Source organism: Carcharodon carcharias, chromosome 20, assembly GCF_017639515.1.
Source record: "Carcharodon carcharias isolate sCarCar2 chromosome 20, sCarCar2.pri, whole genome shotgun sequence".
Classification (NCBI taxonomy): domain Eukaryota; kingdom Metazoa; phylum Chordata; class Chondrichthyes; order Lamniformes; family Lamnidae; genus Carcharodon; species Carcharodon carcharias.
This window is the reverse complement of record NC_054486.1, coordinates 106,250,606-106,266,647: the sequence shown is the minus strand read 5'-3', so window position 1 is coordinate 106,266,647 and position 16,042 is coordinate 106,250,606. Positions and strand designations below refer to the sequence as shown.

General features: G+C 44.6%; 1 protein-coding gene across 4 annotated transcripts in view; it reads left to right on the top strand.

Annotated features, from left to right (window-relative positions):
* Nucleotides 1–16,042, top strand: part of LOC121292658 (ribosomal protein S6 kinase alpha-5) — a 220,891-nt gene that overhangs the window by 17,595 nt on the left and 187,254 nt on the right. Inside the window, exon 1 of one of the 4 annotated variants that reach the window (XM_041214913.1) lies at nucleotides 3,739–3,771. The exons of the other annotated variants lie outside the window; for them this stretch is intronic. The gene's annotated coding sequence lies outside the window, so the exon portion shown is untranslated. Of the gene's footprint in view, nucleotides 1–3,738; nucleotides 3,772–16,042 lie in introns of those variants that run through there. 4 annotated transcript variants of the gene reach the window in all.

Genomic DNA, 16,042 nt, shown 5'->3' with positions numbered 1-16,042 from the left:
CTGCACAATAGATGTACTGAATCTCACAGAAGGTGGCCATTCAGCCCAACATGTCTGCTCCAGCTCTCCTAATGAGCAATTCCCTTGTCATTCTCCTGCCTTCTCAGAGTTTCCCTGCACGTTCTTCCTTTTCAGATAACAGTCTAATTCCCTTTCTATTGCTTTGATTGAACCTGCCTCCACCACACTCTCAGGCAGTGCATTCCAGACTTTAACCACTTGTTGCGTGAAAAAGTTTTTTCTCATCGTTTTTACTTCTTTTGCCAATTACTTCAAATCTGTGCTCTCTTGTTCTTGATTCATTCAGGAATAGGAACAGTTTCTCCCCATCTGTTCTGTCCAGATCCTCCATGATTTTGAATATCTCTATCAAATCTCCTCTTGGCCTTCTTTTCTCCAAGGAAAATAGCCCTAACTTCTCTAATCTATCTTCATAGTTCCTTATCCCTGGATCCATTGTCATGATCTTTGCTGCACTCTCTCCAATGCCTTCACATCCTTTCTAAAGTGCGGCGCCCACAACTGGATGCAATACTCCAGCTGAGGCCAAACTAGTGTCTTATACAAGTCCAACATAACCTCCTTGCTCTTAGGCTTTATTAATAGGGACATAAAGTACATGATAATGTGTGCTTTATTAACTGCTCTCTCAATCTGTTCTACCACCATCTATGACTTATGTACATATACGCCCCGATCCCTCTGCTCCTGTACCCCCTTTAGAATTTTGCCCTTTATTTTACATTGTCTCTCCATGTTCTTCCTACCAAAATGAATCACTTCACATTTCATCACATTGAACTTCATCTGCCACCTGTCCACCCATTCCATCAACTTGTCCTTTTGAAGTTCTACATCATCCTTGTCACAGTTCCCTATGCTTCAAAGTTTTGTATCATCTACAAACTTTGAAATTCTGGCCTGTGTACCAAGGTCTAAGTCATTAATATATGTCAGCAAAAGCAAGGGTCCCAACACTGACCCCTGGGGAACACCGCTACAAACCTCCCCCTAGCATGAAAAACATCCACTCTGTTTCCTGTATGTCACTCAGATAACCTTGTATCTGTGTTGCTGCTGTCCCTTTTATTCCATGAGCTATAACTTTGCTCACAAGTCTGTTGTGTGGCACTGTATCAAATGCCTTTTGGAAGTCCATGTACACCACATCAACAGCATTGTCCTCATCAACCCTCTGTTACTTCTTCAAAAAACTCCAGCAAGTTAGTTAAATACAATTTTCCCTTAAGAAATCCATGCTGGGCTTCCTTTAATTAACCTGTATTCATCCATATAACTATTAATTTTGTTCCAGATTATTGTTTCTAGAGGTTTCCCTACCATTGAAGTTAAACTGGCTGGCCTGTAGTTACTTATCTTTGCACCCTTTTTGGAACAAAGGTGTAACATTTACAATTCTCCAGTCCTCTGGCACCACCCTGAGTCTAATGAAGACTAAAAATTATGGCTAGTGCCACTGAAATTCCCACTTTCACATCTCTCAGTATCCTTGGATGCATCTCATCTGATCCTGGTGCTCTATCAGGTTTAAGGACACTCAGCCTATCCAGTACCACCTCCTTATTAATTTTAAATCTAGTTTCTGATTTACCTCCTCTTTCACCATGGCCTAAGCAGCATCTTCTTACTTGGTCAAGACAGATGCAAAGTATTGATTTAATATCTCAACAATGCCCTCTGCCTCCATCCATAAATCCCCTTTTTGGTCCCTAATCAGCTTTACTCCTCCTTTTACCACCCTTTCATGGTTTATATGCCTATAGAAGACTTTGGGATTCCCTTTAATGTTGGCTGCCAGTCTCTTTTCATACTCCCTCTTTGCTTCTATTATTTGCTTTTACACCTCCCCCCTGAACATTCCATATTCAGCCTAATTCTCAATTGTATTCTCTATCTGACATCTGTCATAAGCACGTTTTTTTTCTTCTTTATCTTAATGTTTATCTCTTTGGTCATCCAGGGAGCTCTGGCTTTGTTGCCATACCTTACCCCTTTCAAGGGAATATACCTTTGAAGGTAGCCCATTGTTCAGGTACCAGTTTTCCTGCAAGACTTTGACTCGAATTTATTTGGCCCAGTTCTGTTCTTACCCCATTCAAATTGGCTTTCCTCTAGTTAATTATTGTTACTCTGGATTTTTTTTGTCCTTTTCCATGGTCAGAATAAACCTTTTGATACAATGATCACTGGCCCCTAATGTTCTCTTCCTGATATTTGATCCACCTGGCCCACCTCATTCCCACCAACCAGGACTAACAATTGGACTGGGAACATACTGCTGTATAAATTTTCCTGAACACATTCTGATGGCCACCTTTGTGTGCGGCTGCATCAAGCTGTGCATAGACTCTCGGTATACAAACACCAAGTGTCACTACGTGCTGAGGTTCTACCTGTTCCCAGTGTTGCAAAGGATGGGTCTGGCCACGCTCCCGCAGAATGCTCCAAGTATTTAGACCGTGCCATACCACCTGTCCCTCATGGAAAAATTTATGCAGAGAAACACCTTTGACCAAGAGTTCATCAGGCAGTGGTTGGCACGTAACGTCCTAGAGGACCTGCGGGAAAAGGAGATGATAGATACTGTCGGAAGGTTGTCCGAGCAGCCTGTCAGTCATTTGGCAGAATACCTCATCGCTAGAACTTTCCAACAAGCACCAAGACATAGCTTGACTGGTGGTGAAAAAAGCCCTCCCCGTCTGATGCTTCCTTCATGCCAGGAGTCTCACCCCCTCCACACACTGCCTTTGAGGTGGCTGTGGTGGGGAAGAGACCGTTGTTCACTGCCTTGTGGAATGTGCATTTGCAAAGAAGGTCTGGAGAGAGATGCAGTGGTTTTTGTCGAGGTTCATCCTGAGCAGAGCTGTGACACTGAATTCTGTGCTCTACGGGCTGTTCCCAGGGACACATACTGAGACAAACGTCAGCTGCAGCTGGAGCATCATCAACTCCATGAAAGATGCTCCTTGGTCTGCCCAAAATTTGTTGGTCTTCCAAGTACTTATGTACAACTGTCATTATGTACCCTCTTGATTCGTACACTCAGTGCAATTGGAATTTTTTGACTTGAGTTGTGTCTTGAGCAAGCATTTTCAGCTTAAAAAACGTGGATTAAATACTGATGGTTATAACTTCACTTCTTTCAATCATGGCAATCTCTTTTCAGTATGACCAGAGTCAACTGATTTAAAATACTAAGCAGCAATGAGATTAGATTAATTGCTTGCCCTATCTAAAGGGAATCTTTAAGCAAGTTATCCCAAGACCTGGAAGACCCTCAAGTCTGTTCCAGCAAGAGTTTTCCCTGACTGAGTGTTGCAGACTGGCACATTCCAAGGTCCCGGACTGCATACTGAGGGATGTGCTAAAGCTTGGGACAGCCTCCGCAGAGGCGCAGTGGGGAAAGGTCACTGTCTAAGACTTTTCAGCCATAGTGCACTGAGGGGCTGTATGACTCGCATTGAAAGTATGCAGTGAATATTACATTATCGCAATTGTATTGAAGTACCTCAGAGTGCAATATGATCTATGTAGAAAACTTGAATATTATTGCATTTTCTGTGATGGCCACTTGAAATGTTTTGTAATGTTCTTTCAGATATTTTATGGATAAAGTATATTCTTGCAAAAAAAAAGCAACAATTATACAAAAGAATATAGAAAATATTAAGAAGATGATATTCAATCCTTTGCATCCACCGCTTCTAACAAGTTGTTTTCAATGTGTGCTATTATTGTTTCCCTCAATTGGTGAGTGAAACGACAACAACAACAACTTTTATCTACAAGACTTCTTAAACATAGTATAATATCCAATGGAATGAAATCAAACAAGATTTGACACAGCGCCATGTAAATAGATATTAATACACGTGACCAAAACCTTGATCATAAAGGTAGGTTTTAAGGAATGTCTTAAAGGAGGAAAGAGAGGTAGAGAGACGGAGAGGGTTAAGAAGGGAAGCCTTGAATGTAGTGGTCGCATAAGTAGCGTAATGCCTTGGAAAACAAAAAGCACTTGGGGCAGATTTTTTGCTGAGCAGGCGGGCGCGGGGTGCTGGCCTGACCCATCGAGCATAAAATAGCACGTGATGATGTCGGGTAACCATCCCGATGTCATCGTGTACTCACATGACATTTCGGTCGGCGGGCATCAGAGCCGCACCCGCCATCAATTACAAGGCCAGTTAACGCCATTAAAAAGGCAATTAAGCTGTATTTTACATTGCCTGTGTGATATTGCACTCGTTGCATGAGCAAAACGGGCAGGCGGGCAGCTGGCAATTTCGAAAACCTCATCCAAGGGTGGGATAAAAAGGGCCAGCAGCATTGCCAGTGTGACTACTGAGGAGTTTTGGAAATAGTTTGCTGCTGGTTGCTTATTGATACTTGGCAGTTTCACCTCTGTTTGGGGCTTCATTATTAGTATTTCCACGTTTCATTTCAGGATTTATTGGTGTCTCCAAGGCCCCCGGAGGATTCAGACCATGTGAACCCTTCCAGGTATCAGAGAGCATTCTGTTACCCTGGTAATGGGGATTGTGGTCTCTGCCAATGGCACCACCTCTGAGGAGGAAGAGAGGGGTAGAAGGGAGAGGAGGTCAGGTGTCCCAATGCAGCCTCCGGGGGAGAGACCTGTGGGAGGAGAGATGTAGGCACAAGGGGCACAGGGTCAGCAGGAAGTCCAAGGTGGAAGGGGCCTCAGAAGACACCACTAACCTGTCGTCAGGGTTTGTTTGCAGGTGGCGATGCAGCTCCCTCAATATGTCTGAGGTCCAATGCCGAAGGATGCTTTGCCTCTCAAAGGAGACCATGACCTTCATTTGTCAGATGATTGGACCTGAGATCAGCTCCAACTGTGTGGGTGGATACCCCATGCCAGTGACTCTGACGGTCACAGTGGCCTTCAACTTCTAGGGTTCTTTCCAGGGTTCAGAGGGGGATCTGTGTGGAGTCTCCCAATCAGCTGTCCACAGTTGCGTCAAGCTGGTGACAGAAGCTCTGTTCAGGCGGGTACTGACCTTTATTATTTACTGTACAGACAAGGCCAGCCAGTCTGAGGGAGCCAGATGCTTTGCAGCGGGTGCCATTGACTGCACACATGTGGCCATCAAGGCGCCAGCGGGTCAGCCAGGTGCCTTCGTCAACGGGAAAGGATTCCACTCCATGAGCGTGCAGATAGTGTGTGACCACAGGATGTATATTCTGTAATTCTGTGCAAGGTACCCTGGTAGCTTCCATGATGCTTACATCCTGAGAGACTCCCAGGTGCTGAGACTCTTCAGTGCTCCAGCCCAACAGGATGGATGGCTGCTGGGTGACCAGGGCTATCCATTGAAGAAGTGGCTCATGACCCCTCTCCTGCACCCAAGAACAGAGGCAGAGCAGTATTACAATTGGAGTCATGCATCCACATGGGCGATGGTAGAGAGGACCATAGGTCTTCTCAAGATGCATCTGGACTGTTCAGGGGGTGCACTACAATACCCCCCAGACTGGGTGTCACTGATAGTGGTTGCATGCTGCACTTTCCACAATCTGGCACTGGGATCTTGATACAGCTGCACAGGCCACAGATGATGAATCCAGTAGTGAATCAGAAGAGGAGCAGGGTGAGGAGAACGCTGAGAGCATGGAGGCCCTCCTCCAAGGAGGCAGGGACACCGTGGATGCCTTGATCCAATGCTCCTTCAGCTAGGCTACCAAAGATCTGCTTCCACCTCATGCCACAGGTGCCACCTCTATCCCGGATGTCCAAAATGACCCTTTCATTTGCACCCAAAGTCCACTCATTTCCTTTGCAATAAAGTAGCGAGCCACTCACGTCCAGTATTACATACTGGTATGCAGTGCATCAGAAAGAAGAACCAAGTTTGATGTTATTGTCACTTTGAAAGCATAATGACGTTACTATTACTGGTGTTGAAGTCCACATCAGCAGACATATAAACCAAACATAAATGAATCAAAAATCACATGTGAATTGTCCCTCTTCTGCTCATGGTGCTTACATTTCCGAGTGCTACGTCTTTGTGACCACCCCCACCCACTGCCCCCACCCAGCCCTTCACTGGCACCGGCATTGGCGACAGCCTTGTTGGCCTTGATAACCTTGGCGATCATCCTTTGGCCAGTGGAGCCTGTGCTGGCCCCGCCTGGGAGGCAGCGGCCAGTACCATGGCTGGCATCTCCCCAGTCTTTGGACCCTCATCAGATGCGGCGGTCACGGGCGGAGGCGCTGCTGCCATCATCCGGAGCACCCTGAGAGGAGCCCGCAGAGACGACAAGCAAGTCTTGCGCCAACATGAGGTTCCTCTGGACCTCCCTGCTCACCATTAATGGATGGGCATCTAGCTGGGATAGTGGGTGCCTGATCCATCTCCTACACTGGCATTGACCACCTGAAGTCAATGCCTGTGTGAGGACTTGCAGGTACGAGTGCAACACCAGGAACCCCTGATTCTGTTCCTGGAGCTGCCTTTCCATGAGAGTCACCACTCTCCCAATGGAGGAGGCAGTGTGCTCAGCCATGAGGGTCAATGCAGTGCTCATGCTCCTCATGGACTCCTCCACAACAGAGACCATGGCACGCAGATCCTCATGGATCTCTGCCAGATCCTCCCACTCATCCTGCTGGACATCCAGCATCTGCTGCCTAAAGGACGACTCCAGAGGCTCATCATCTGCCTTCGACTGAGCATCGTCCTGGGCCCCAGCAGTCCTCCAACTACCATCGCCCTGGTCACTCTTTGCCTCCAACTGCACCTCAAGCGAGTGTGAAGTGCCCTCACCAAAGTGCACCAACATTCTAGCCGCCAATCTAATGTCCACTGAGGTGCTGGCATCTGCGCAGGTGCCTGGTCCAGAGAGCGGGTGTGGCACAGGTGCAAATGAAGCCCGGTGGTCCTCCAGTGTCAGGGGTGGCCCTTCAAGGTCCAGAAAGTGAGTGTGTGCTGATGAATCTAAAAGGGAGAATAAGGACATGTCATTAGTTAAAGTCAACACTTTGTCACTGTGCATGCCAGGCATCCTGGTGAGACAGTGGAGCTCTGCATCATTGTGCCATCTTCTTTCAATGATCAATGGGGACTCCAGGTTTGAGGCTCCCCTCAATGAAGAGCGGCATGAGAATGGTTGCACAAACCAAAACTCTGCACTGCGCTGTTACCTTTGTCTGGCACCTCTGCCTCTCCATGCCCAGTTGCGCATGGAACGTGCTGGCTCTCCAACCCAAGGGCATCCTGCTCGAACCTGGTGAGCATCAGCAGGTTGGGGGGGCCTCCGCCTGTCCGTGACTTCTCCAATTGGTTATAGCTTGTCTTCTGAAAGAACAGAGGAGCATTGATTAGTCCACTCTCTACCTGCAGCGCCACTGCAGCCTGGCCAACCCCAGTTGAGGAACGCCTCGCAGGGCACGACAGAATCATGGCCCTTGAGCCGCAAGGTGCTCAGTCCTAGCAGCCAGGGCTCACCCCCTTGACCAGCTTCGGCATCACTGACAGTTGGCACTCAGACTCTAGCACCCCTGAGGTCCACAGGGGGAACGGCCACACCTTACCGCTTCTGCACACTGACTCATGCCAACATGGTACTCACCCTTTCTGAGCGCAGCAAGTCATTGAACATCTTCTGGCACTGCACCCATGTGCGCCACATCATGTCATGGCTACTAAACAGCGCTGCCACCTCCTCCCATGCTATCTTTGTGAGGTGCAGTGGCCGCCTCCTCCCATCTCTGGGGACAAGGGTGCCCATCCCGGTAGCCACCTCCTCCAGGAGGACCCCGAGGGACTCATCTGAAAACCAGGGGGCCGAGTGCCCACCCGCCCTGTCCTCCTGCCTGGCATCTCCAGCCGCACTCGACACCACCATTTTGCTAACGCAGAACAGACATTCTTCCGTGGCAGCCTTCCAGGGGCAGCCTGGGCCATTGTTAAACCGGCCGCCATTGGACCCGTTGGAAGACAGGCCCTGCCCCCACTCGGCCCTTCCCAACCAATGAGCCTTAATTGGGCTGCCAGCGTGAAATCGCGGTTAGGGGCCGATCGCAGGCAGTGGCCTGTTTCCTGGCCACTCCCAGGCCCACAGATCACGCATCCTGCCAAGACTAAAATTCAGGCCTGGGAAGACTGTTTCCTGATGCCTAAAGATAACTCAATGTTAACATCGGATTATTAGCCTAATTTTATGTTATGTTCAGATCTTGCTGGTTGAGTTCTGCAGCTGACCTTCCCACAGTTCTGGCAGCAGTATTGTAATTTCTATCTTCAGGATGGTATTGGGTAAATGTAAAATGTAATATTTCCCAGGCCAAAATGTAATAATTAAGTGTTGAGAAGGTTGAGGGGCTGATTGAATTAAAATGCTTAAAATGATAAATGATTTAATGGGGTAGATACAGAGAAACAATTTCCTCTGGTTGGAGGGGGGAGGGGCAATCAGGTACAAGGAGGAACAATCTTAAAATTAGAGCTAGGCCATTTAGGAGGGAAATCAGAAGGTGTTTTTCCACCAGAAGGAAAGCCTGAGCCTGTTGAAACTTTGAAGTCTGAGAACAACGCATTTTTGTCAGGTTTTGGAGCAATAGTACAGACCAGCCATGAGCTGAATGGTGAACAGACTTGAGGGCCTGAATTAATGGTCTAAATTTGTTATTTTGAATATGAAACCTAACAGCCCAAGTGTTGTCACAAAGGTTTCAGCAAGTGCAAAGGTAGTTGCGTACAATTGTCATTATGAACCCTCTTGATTCACACACCCAGTGCAATTGGAATTTTTTGACTTGAGTTGTGTCCCAAGATAGCATTTTCAGCTTAAAAACACATGGATTAAATACTGATGGTTATAGGTCTATCTTGATAGTAGCGGTGGAAGCAGTTTGAGGTAATTAATTAAATATATTGCACAGGGTTATATGTTGGAATAAACAAGGTTTTGCCTGTGGTGTATTGCTATTAATACACCAAATAGACCCCTAATTACGATATTGCTAACTAGAAGCAGCTTTGTGCTTTTGTGGCTGATGTTTGCTTTTATATTTACCGATGCATGCATGGCAGTTAAACTGAAGTGTGTAACTGCCTGCAAAGTCCTAGTTCTCGTTGTGACAGGTGATTACGTTGCAGTGAAAATTCATGTTGCCTCATTGGAGCTGGTAATGTTTATCAACTGCAACATAAGGAACTGACAGAGTATTCCAATAACCTGTATCCCTTGACCAACTCACACTGGAAAATCAGAAAAGTTCTAACAAGGCTTATTCCACCCCCTTCCACTCTGCTCTCCCCCTCCCCCTACAGTATGAACACACTGTGTATCTGCTGTTCCTTCAGGTCATTATGGATTTTTTTCTATTGATCCTGAGCAGGTGTTCATCCTGGGATCATAATATTTGTTTTCTGTTTTTAATCTAAGGCCAGACAGGGATGTGCCAGTATTGGTGGAAGTGGGATAACTTGCTTAAAGGTTCCCTTTAGAAAGAGCAAGCAATTAATCTAGTCTCATCGCCGCTTAGTATTTTAAATCATTTGACTCTGGTCATACTGAAAAGAGAATGCCCTGATTTAGCAAAGTTGTTATTTTTAGATCAAATGCTATATAATTGCAGCTGTGAAATAACAACCATACAATTACTACTGTTTCATATGTGAATATAGCCGACTTTTATTATTATGGACCGCTGAGGTACGTATGTAAAGATTAGGTGAATGTTGAATTTTCCATTGCATAAACCTCAAGCAATTAATAGACCTTGGTATATTGATTTAGAGTTTATCCATCAAAGAAGCCACAGCACTGAGAGGAATTAATTTCAAGTTGCAAACTCTACAAAATTCTAAGACGAAATGGTAAATTGAAAATATGAACTCAGATAGAAGAGTTGCCTGGGCTAAATGGGCTGGAGTGTCAGTGTCTCAAATCATAGGACCCCAATATCACCCTGTGTAAGTGGGTGGGTTTTGAATAGTTAAAACCTCACCCATTGAACAGAAGGAGGCCACTTGGCCTGTCAAGTGCGTGCCTACTAAAGGGCACATTGAGATCATGGGCCTTCGCTAGGAAATCATTGATTGATTGCACTTCAGTTTTTGAAATCTGACAGTTAAGTTTCTCTCGCCCATGAAACTAGTTTGCATTAGTTAAAAAAAATTATATAGCTCCTTTCATGCCATTGGTACACCCCAATGCATTTTCTAACCAATTAAGTACTTTTGAAGTCACTGTTGTAATTTAGGAAGCGTGGCAACAAATTTGTGCAAAGCAAGCTCTCACAAACAGAATGTAATGATGACCAGATAATCTACTTTAGTGATGCTGATTGAGGGATAAATACAGGATACCAGGGTAACTCCCCTGCTGTTCTTCAAAATAGTGCCAGGGGATCTTTTGCATCTACCTTGAGAGGGTAGACTGAAAGGGCAGCACTCCTGAGAATGTTCGCCTAGGTTTTTGTGCTCCAGTCTTGGGGTGGACTTGAACCCACAAACTTCAGTGCAAGAGAGTGCGAGAGTGCAGCCAAGTGAGTCATGCTGACACCAGACCCCAGACCAGTAAAGCTTTCTCACCCCGCCATGACCTCTCTCCACTGTCTGCCTGCCACAGTGAACTTGATTCTCATGTTAACCAATTGAAATGGTTGCAAAGTCGGTCATGCTAACAAAGCCAGTTATATTTGTGATAATGTTACATTGGATACTTTAATCCAACTACAACTTATATTTATATAACATCTTGAACATGGGAAAATGTTCCAGAGTTGGTGGTAGGAGGTGTGAGTGGGATGGAAAGGGGTTAGTAAGACCATATTTCAGTTGGCACACTGGGCAGATAGGCTGGCGAGGGAGGAGGATGGGCAGTTGGTGATGCTGCTCATAAGGAGTAAAGGATATGTCTTGATGGGCCCTTTGGAGAATTGAGAGAGGCACAGAGGGAAGTGTGGGCTTATGTAAGAAGGTATCAAAACTGGGAAGGTGACAGGAAAGTAGAGGTTTAATGAAAGCTTGGTGTAGGACAAAGAAAAAAATAAATGGACGTATGTTGAAGGTATGCAGTTGTGCCATGCTTATTTAATCCAGAACAGGAGTGTGGTCTGATGGCAGAGGAATCCAGGAGTCTGGGAAGCCTGCTTTAAGCAGAGTTGAAAAGCTGTTGAAAAGAACGCTGTGAAAGTGCAGAGTAAGCAGGGTTGAGGGAAGGGCAATGGGCTCTGCACAGATAGCTTTAAACTTGCAGCTTAAACTAGTATTTTTGGCTAAATTGCACGCAGAATTAGTGCCAGAGCTATTAAGCAATGGAAGAGAGGATAATGGGGTGGAATGGCTAAAAGATGGGCAAATATAGAGTTGTGAAAGAGAAGAGCTCAATTAAGGAGCTGTCATGCAGGAGCCATCTAGAAGCACTTGAATCTGAGTTAAACCTGTCTTGCACTTTTTCTGATTTTTTTTGGCTTATTGTTTTGTATTTCTCAGTATTACAACTATTAAAAAATATGTTGAACACTTGGTATACATGAAACTTATGTCAGTCCTCAAAAATTGCAGTCAAAGCAGCTTGTGATTTGAATCAGTTGATTGTATGTATTGCGTCTTCTTTGTGTACTTATTTGTTTGATAAATCAAACAAATATGTAAACTGGTTCCAAATAGGAAATACTGGCTCAATTATTCAGTTTAACAGTTTACTTAATTTGCCTTTTAAAGAAGATAATTATGTTGTTACCTATTTTGGCTACTATTATCTTTCCTTAAAGGCTACAGGGATTCACAAACAGAATGCCTGAGACAAAAGTTAACTTACCTGGATTTGCTCTAGGAAGACACATTTTTACCAGGTCTTGCCGGCTGCTGGACTCTGCACAGCAAGAGTTAAATTCACTGATAAAACTGTAGCGTACTAAAGAGACAAAAAATGGGATGATTTAGTATCCTCAAAGGGCTGAAAAGCAAGCAATGAAAAATAACTTTCTAAATTTTGATATGGAACAAAAAGCATCTCACAAATTGTCTTTTTTTGTTTTGCCTTTCTAAAAAGCTGAAATTATGTGGCAGGTTGTGCCCCACTTGTTCCCCACTTGCCTAGATGAGTGCAGCTCCCACAACACTCAAGAAGCTTGACACCCTCCAGGACAAAGCAGCCCACTTGATTGGCATCACATTCACAAACGTTCACTCCCTCCACCACCGACACACAGTAGCAGCAGTGTGTACCATCTACAAGATGCACTGCAGAAATTCACCAAGGTTCCTTCGACAGCGCCTTCCAAACCCATGACCACTACCTCTAGAAGGGCAAGGGCAGCAGATAGATGGGAACACCACCATCTGAAAGTTCCTCTCCAAGTCATTCACCATCCTGACTTGGAAATATATCGCCATTCCTTCACTGTCGCTGGGTCAAAATCCTGGAACTCCCTTCTTAACAGCACTGTGAGTGTACCCACACCACATGGACTGCAGCGGTTCAAGAAGGCAGCTCAAGAAAGCACCACCACCTTCTCAAAGGCAACTAGGGATGGGCAATAAATGCTGGCCCAACCAGCGAAACCTGCATACCGTGAATGAATAAAATAAATTGTAGTCTACAAGATATCACTGAGCTGTTGCACGAAGTGCACCTCTGAAGAAAAGCATTTATTTGAAATGTAGAAAAAATAATGACAAACACAGTTCTAGAGTTCTGAGGCAGAGTTCTTTGGAACTAAAATTAATTTTCTCCCCTTCCTGAACCTGTCCATGAAACTGCCAGCTCCTTGGATCACTATGGAATGGTCTAAGTTAGTTCTGAGTTTAAATCTTGGGATCAAAGAAACACTGGGAAGAGGTGAGCTATCAAAACCTATTGAATAGAGTGACATTTAGTGAATGCAGTTCTGAATTCACATTATTTTGAACATTATACATGGTTTATTTCATATTCAATCATAAATCAGTCTGAAATTTGAAATAACTTACACAAAGGAGAATTTCATGACAATAGTAACAACTTGTATTTATATAATGCCTTGCCATTTCTTTTAAAAAACCAAGGAGTTTCATGGAAGCATTTTCAAACAAAATTTGACACTGAGCCACAGTTCTGTTCTCTATTCAGCTTACAATATGGATATCAGAACTGCTCATTGTACTGCCAAGCATGTGTCATCCTAAACTTGCTGCCCTTGTCCTTTACTCGCACCAGTGTGGCACATTTGTGTCTACTGGAAGCTACATATATTAATACACAGGGCCTTGTTCTTTGCAGACAGAAAGAACATGTACACACATTGTGCCTGTTTCAGCTAAACAGAATAAGTGACAGCCATTCTCTGACTCATTCCTCAGGGCAATATCTTGACCAATCAGGGTCAAGTTGCCTGGTTTAAATTTCAAACAATGATTGGCAGTTAACTGTCAGTCGCCATCAGTGGTGCATTCTCCATGGCAACACCCCTACCAATCAGAGTCCACTTACCAACCAATCAGCACTCTACCAATAAAGTATACATTGTTGTTTTCCTTTTATATTGGTATTCTTGAAATCTCCTGATGAGTGCAAGATGAAAAGCTTTGGCATGTCTCTTTTTTTCAGCAATCCTCTGTGATATCGGCACTCATCTATTTCTGGCTTCTCGAGCAACCCCAATTTTAATCGCTCAACCATTGGTGGCCTTGCCTTCAGTTACCTAGACCAGAAGCTCCATAATTCCCCCTCTAAACTTCCTCATCTCTCTTTCTTCTTTTAAGGCATTCTTTAAAACATACCATTTCGACCAAGCATTTGACCATCTGCTGTAATATTGCCCATGATGCTGTATGTCTAATTTTGCTTTCTAACACTCCTGTGAAACACCTTGGGGTGTTGATTATATAATAAAGTTGTTGTTGTCTAACCAAGGTTTTATACGAAAAAGCATAACTTTTCTGTTTTTCAGTTCTATCTCTCTGGAATTGAACCCCAGTGTTTTATTTGCTTTTTTGTCACCTTATCGACCTGTGTCGCTACATTTACTGATTTGAGTATCTGTGCCCAAAATTCCTCTGCTCCTCCACCTGATTCAGACACATTTTGTGAGGAGTGCCCATACCGCTTCACACATCTATATTGAAGTTCATTTGCCAAATACATGCCCATTCTGCAAGTTTATTAATGTCTTTATGTGTTTTGCCACAGTCTTCCTCTGTATTAGATACACCTCCCAATTTGCTGACACCTGCAAATTTTGAAATTATACCATGATTCTCAAGTCTAACTGTAAATGGTGAACAGCAATAGTCCCAGCACCAATGTTTGTGGAGCACTACTTCCCACTTTGTCAGTTTGTGGTCAGATTGCTACCATTCTATACTTAACCCCTGACTCCACATCTTCTGGCCTTAGCCATGAGTTAATTATGCTGTACCTTATCGAAGGCCTTTAAAAACTCTAAATGTATTCCAACTTCTGAATTATCCTTATCCACCCTTTCTGTTAGTTCTTCAAATAATTTATTAATATTGGTCAAGTATGAATTTCCTGTTTGAAACTAGTACTTTATTATGTTTTCAGTTACAGTGTTTTTCTGTTATGTCTTTGAGCAAGGAATACATTATCTTTCCTACCACTGACATTAGGCGGAATTTTCTGTTCTGGGTCTAAATCTTGTGGCGGAGATGGAAAATGTATCCTACTGCAGAGAGTTGCTCACAATGAGAGGTTGTGGTGGAAGAATTAATCCAGGCTGGTCTTTTGGTTCAAGCTGGTTTAATTTCAAAACAGCTCCTCAGTGCTACTGACTTCCAAGTAGTTTCCACGCAAAGTGTTCCAGCTGTATCTTTTTATTCTGTTTATGTAGGTTGGAAGATGACACATCACCAGGAGAGCATTGAAATAATCAAGTTTAGAGGTATCAGGTATGGATGTGAGTTTCAGCTGGTGAGCTGAGGCAGTGTCACAGTCAGGTGATGTATCGGAGGTGGAAGAAGTTGGTCTTGGTGATAGAGTGCTTACGTGGTCGGAAGCTGTTCGGATCAAGGAAGATTGTAAAATTATGAACGGTCTGGTTCAGCCACTCAGACAGTGGCTGGGGGTGGGTTTGGTGGTGGGGGTAAGGTGGCAGTAGAGTCGGTAGCAGGGAGTGAAGTTTGTGGAGGGCACTGAAGTAAGTGGCATCAGTCTTCCCATATTTAGTTGCAGGGAATTTCTGGCCATCAATATTGGATGTTAGACAAGAAGGTTTGAGAGAGGTGATGGTTAGGTGGAACAGCATATCGTCATTGGAACATGAAGTTATATTTTCAGATGAAGCTGCCAAGGGGCAACAAGGAGATGACAATTAGCAGGAGGCCAAGAGTAGATCCTTAGGGGACGCCAGAGGCAGTGTTGTAGAGCAGGAATATAACCTATTGCAGGTCACTCTCTTGCTACTACTGAATAGAACCATACTAGAACAGTCCCACACACGTGGATGATGGGAAAGAGGGTTTGGAGAAAGGTGGTGTGATCAAACTAGTCTAAAGATTGTAGACAGGCGGAGAAGGATGACGAAGGATACTTTACCATGGTCACAGTCCCGCAGGATGACATTTGTGACTTTGCGGGCTGATTCAGTGCTGTGGTAGTGGGGGGTGAGCATACATATGAACACAAAAATTAGGAGCAGGGGTAGGCCATTCAGCCTGATTGGAAGGGCTTCAACATGGAGTTGCAAGAAAGATGGACTTGGAGTTGGGAGACAAGAGCATGTTCAAGGACTTTGGAGAGGAAAGGGAGGTTGAGATAGAGTGGCAGTTCCCAAGACAAAGAGGTCAAAAGTGTTTCTTTGAGGATGCAGATGATGACAGCAGATTTGAAGTGAGAGTACCTGGAAAAAAGGAACTGTTACCATTAATAACTGACTGAACTACTGCCCTTTCAAGTATTACTGGCCAGTTTGTACTTGCAGTGTTCCTGATTTTGTTCTTTGCATTGCTATCCTCAGTTCATTACTTCAGATATGATGCACAATGCCTCAGGGGGCCAGCCACATTTGGTGGTGAGTTGTATCTCTAACTGGTCATGCAATGGC